Consider the following 5,562-nt stretch of genomic DNA (forward strand, 5'->3'; position numbering starts at 1 on the left):
TAATCTGGACATCTTGTTGCTCTTGCTTTATTTTCTCTCGCTTTTCCTCTTACATGGCAGCCAAAAGCTGCTTCCAATGAACCTGCATTTATATACTTTAACTTACCTTATACAAAAACAATCCAACATTTCCCATTTTTTAATTATAGGAAAAGTAGAATAGAAATGTTAGAATTCTGTTTCAGTCTGCCTACTTGTGATTGCTTACCTGCCGCAGGGGGGTGGCTCTGCCTGGGGCTTTATAAAAGGATAGACCCTCCTCATGTTTTCTCTCTCTACCCGCTTGTCCTCTCTCTCTTCCTCCTTGACTTCCTCTCTCTCTCTCTCTCTCTCTCTCTCTCTCTCTCTCTCTCTCTCTCTCTGGGGTACCCTTTCCCCCTTTGTTTCTCCCCCCATGCTCATTTAATAAACTCCTCTACAACATAATATCTGATCTTTGTATCTGTCATTAACTAATTATTAAATATAAAGTTGGTGGCCCATATGGGGAAGATTCTTCCAGAACTGTCTTAAGTCTGGAATCCTTTCTACTAAACTCGTTCTATCTAACACATGTCCCACCAATTTTATATTTAATAATTATATACAATGTTCAGATATTATGTTGCAGAGGAGTTTATTAAATGAACATGGGGGAAGAAGGATGGGGGGAAGGGGTACCCCAGAGAGAGAGAGAGGAAGAAGGAGAGAGTAAAGGGGTAAGAGAGAGAGGATAAAGGGGCAGAGAGGTAACAGAGAGAGGTGAGAGAGAGAGAGAGAGAGAGAGAGAGAGAGAGAGAGAGAGAGAGAGAGACCATGAAGAGGAGGGTCTATTCTTTTATATGGTCCTGGGCAGGGTCACACCCCTGTGGCAGGTAAGCAATGACATCACAAGTAGGCAGACTGAAGCAGAAGTGCCTAACACTAGGCACACCTGAGATACAGTGACCTTTGGGGGAACAGTTAAGACACAACCTTAGCAAGTGATGATGATGGTGGTGGTGGTGGTGGTGGTGGTGATGCTGCTGCTGCTGATGGGGGCAGTAGTGGTGGTGAGGTTGATGATGGTTATGGTGGTGGTGATACTGCTGCTGGTGGTTATGGTGGTGGTGGTGGTGTAGACACCTTCTAATTTACTTCAATAAACTTCAGTATTTTGTATGTGTGGACAAAATGGCAGAGGCTAGACTTATCCATTTCAGTTTTACTGTTCTTTTTTTTTTTTTTTTTTGCCTTCAGTTAGAAGGGTGCTAATAACCCAAACTAAAGCTAACAAGAAGCCCATGAATAGATTATTTCTGACCCCAATTGCAACTCTAAGTTAGCACATGACAGATTCATGATGTGAGCTGTAACTGGCAGTCAGCTGTTGTAGGTAGTTTTTCTGCAACTCTGACACTACAGTGAGCCTAATGGGCAATGGAGGCACCAATCATTCCGGTCACTGGGCTTTTAGCATTGCATAGATCTTTCCGGGTCTAAGTAATCTTCAAAATTTTTGCCACTCATCTCTGAATGTAATCTTTGACTCTTTGAAAAGTTTAAAATAAAAGAAGGGGCAAGGAAGAAATAGTAGGTAAAAGACAAAAAGGATTTGAGGGGATAGACACATAAAAACAGAATTTATCATTTGAAACTTACAAATCCAGTCCATTATGTAAAGGAGAAATTGCTAAATTTATATTGATTATATCAAATCAGAAACCTAGAAGAAATTATTATACACTATTTAATAAAAGTTTGTGAGGCCAGTTGTAGTTCAGATACGGGAATTTTTGTAATTTATTCATCATTTTTTTTTTTTTTTGTTTTACATCTGGAATTTAACATGGCATTTCTCCCAATGCAATATAAGATATTTATAATGTACTTCTTTATGACAATTACTCAAAATACCAATCTACAATTTTAACCTTAAATTGAAAAAAATTTAGCTTACCTTCTTAACTTACTTACTTACTTTAACTTACTTAATTCTCTCAAGCTTTTATAAAAGATGGTCTTTGAAGATGAGGGTTTCAGCCCCGTACTGGGAGATGGTAAGCGCAGAAAACAGAGTAACAAACAAAAGGCTCCGAGGGAAACATGAAAGATCACAATGATGTTTTCTTGGTGTAAAACCCTGTGTGTGTCGTCAGTACATGCTGGCCCTCCCTGGTAGACCTCCCTGATTGCCCTCTTCCTCAAGGCTGACAAAAGGTGAGACCGTTATTAGCTAACAGTTTGGGGAAGAAAAATATCATGCTGCCTGAGGAATCTGAGTGTCTAGTTAAGAGGAAAATTGCTGGGATACTTACGCTAGCCCATACCCCATGCTCCATAAATTTGTGTCTGTAGAACAACAGGCAAAGGTAAAGGAATCCTAAGAATGGCACCTCTATAGAAAATGCCTGCTTTTAATCCTCAGGATTTCAAAACATTAGGAGAATTTTGCCAACATGTCTCAACGGATCTAAAGACCAACAGTGGAAAAGAGAGAGGGGACGGGGTCAGAAGAAATGGTCCTCATGATATACGGAATTGGGAGCAGCGTTTTTAGTGCTGGGATTAGAAGGTCGCCTCCACTCGGAGCTTACATCTGAGGAACAATAAGGTTGGCTGATTGGGGTTTCGAAGCATTGGAAGATGCTCACACAAGTTCTCATTATTTTGGTTTTTCAAGTCTCAAAACCAAAACACTATAATTCAAAGCCAGCTTAAGTCTTCAAATTAACATTTGCTACCAATTAGTTCATAACGAGTGTTTGTCTGAAACATTTAATGACCATAAGAAATCTTTCAAAACTGAAGGACTTTTATGTTTGAGACTTATGCTACCCTGCCCAAATTCTTATTGAAAAAAAAAACAAAAAAAAACAAAAAACAACCCAAGCTTTTTTTTTGATCACCCAAAGAGTTCATAAGATTTTTTTTTTTAAACTAGAAGAGTTGGCCCTTCAACAGCATGGCAGGGGCCTTTCCCCTCTTCAGCATCAGGCATAGGAAATCCTTCGAACAAAGCACAGGTCTGGATTGCTTGTTTTGTACATAAACCTCACACTAATCCCATCGCCTTCAATAGAAAGCCCTTGTGTGGCTTGAGTGTACAAGACCGTTCCTGGAGCTACTGAGGGGAGGAAGTGCCTCTCATGGTTAAACCTAGTTTTCTTAAACTTTTTTCTTTCTTCCTCCTTTTCTTTCTTTTTTTCTTTTGGTCTAATTAATGCCTCAAAGAATCCTTCCTAACTTTATTGGGAGCACGTCTAAAGTTTCACTATTAAAAGACTGTTTATGTTTTTTCTGTTCTTGGTTAACTTCTTCTTTTTTTTTAAATCACAAATGAGTACTTTTATTGAATGCTAGATAGCACACTTTTACAAGGTTGTAGGATTTTTCTCATCTTACTCTGCCCATGGATCTTACACTAATGGCTAATCTAAATTAGAATCATCCTTTTTCATTATTTGAGAAGCTCAATTGGTTATGATACCTTTTTCAAAAATACATCCAAATTTTGTTTTGTTAAGAATATTCACACCAAAAATAACTTTTACTTGTCATTTGAATATCATTTCTATGACTCCCAGAGACAAATTGAACTACTCTTTTTTGTTTTCCAAATTTATTGGCATGAAGTCAGTTGCATGATTTCCTCACATTTTCACCAGTAATCAATTTTTAAATCATGTACAATATCTATTTGCTCTCATCAATTTATCTCTTAATCAACGTTTTCAAAAAAAATTAAAAAATTTTTCAGAAGGCCAAGCATTCAAAATAAGCTTGTATCACATTGCACCCTCCCCTCAGTTTCCTGTCTGTGAGCACAGTCATCTTACCTGCTCGAGACTCAGAGCTGAACGTTACACAATTATTTTCCTTCCCCCAAATGCATCGATTCAAACCCAGGAACACTCGAAACAATATGTAAATGTACTTCACCAGTTTTGATTTGTACTAAGTCCACTATTTTAAATCTCTATACACTCACTAACCTATGATGTATTTGGGAGTCTCAAAACCACTTATCAGAGTTATTTTTTAAAAAATAGTCTTTGGAATGATATGATATGTTTCAAAGTCATTTTGTTAACTAGAAGTCCATGATTACTGTATCTTCTTACTGGTTTGTTATACCTAACATTGCATAAAATCTTAATTCTTGTAGCAATAATCTAATAAGTAGGTATTATTATTATTATTATTATTATTTTATTATTATTATTATTATTATTATTATTATTATTATTATTATTATTATTATTATTATTATTATAGGTTCCTGCTGGGTTTTAGCTTATCCTGACAACACTCTGTGCTGGAGATCAGTGGGTAGGGAGGAAAAGGTATAGGCCCTCTTCCTGGGCAGCCTGGCTCTCTGTTCTTATCTGGCACACAGTCAAAGTTAACTGTTCCATTTCCACCTGAGCTTCTGGATCTGTCGCTTGAAATGCCCACGCAGCTGACAATGCGTCCTTTCTTTCTGGGTTTATGGGGTCTCCTACTGTTTCTACCTTTATTGGTAATCTAGACCACACAAAACATACTGCTGTAGTCTTCTCTCTCTCTCTCTCTCTCTCTCTCTCTCTCTCTCTCTCTCTCTCTCTCTCTCTCCCTCTCTTTGTTCTTTAAGGTGATTTTCTGGAGTAAGAGTTAACATGGCCACAGGCCTACTTTATCCATATGATCTGTCCTATTTTATTTTATTTTATTTTATTTTATTTTATTTTATTTTTATTTTTTCGAGACAGGGTTTCTTTGTGTATTCTTAGCTGTCCTGGACTTGCTTTGTAGACCAGGCTGGCCTCGAACTCACAGTGATCAACCTGCCTCTGCCTCCCGAATGTGATCTATACTTGCTCCAAGAGAAATATTCGTAAGCTCTAGACCTGTAAAAACCATTCTGAGTCAGAGCAGTGCAGGGCAGCAGCCCACTCTGCCTTTACCACCAGTGACTAGCAAGATTACAGCTCAGATATTCCAAGCAGACCTGTTTAGCTAGCCATAGGCCAATGTATCTGGTGTCCTTTATGTTTTTCTTAATAATTTAATTAATTTATTCAGCTTACAACTCAATTGTTATCCCTGCACTTGTACCCTCCCTGTTCCTCCGTCCATCCCGCTTTCACGCTATTCCCCTCCCCTAGGTCTATGACCGAGGGGGTCCTCCTCCCCTACTATAAGGTCATAGGCTATCAAGTCTCATCTTGGTAGCCTGCTTATTCTTTCTCTGAGTGCCATCAGGCCTCCCCACCAAGGGGAAATGATCAAATATGGGGCACCAGCGTTCATGTCCGTGTCAGTCTCTGCTGTCCACACAACTGTGGAGAATGTCCTTTCCATTGGCTAGATCTGAGTAGGGGTTCGATGTTTACTGCATGTATTGTCCTTGGTTGGTGCAATAGTTTGAGCAAAGCCCCCTTGGCCCTGATCCACCTGTCACAATGTTCTTCTTGTAGGTTTCTAGGACCCTCTGGATATGAAGAGGATGACTCCTAGTGTTAAGAGAATGAGAGTAAGGGATCCTAAGCATTACAAACCTCACTCTACAGCACACACTGCATAGACCCTCAGCGCTGTTTTTCTAAGGACATTTCCCTGGCA

Source organism: Acomys russatus, chromosome 30 (genome assembly GCF_903995435.1).
Source record: "Acomys russatus chromosome 30, mAcoRus1.1, whole genome shotgun sequence".
NCBI lineage: Eukaryota > Metazoa > Chordata > Mammalia > Rodentia > Muridae > Acomys > Acomys russatus.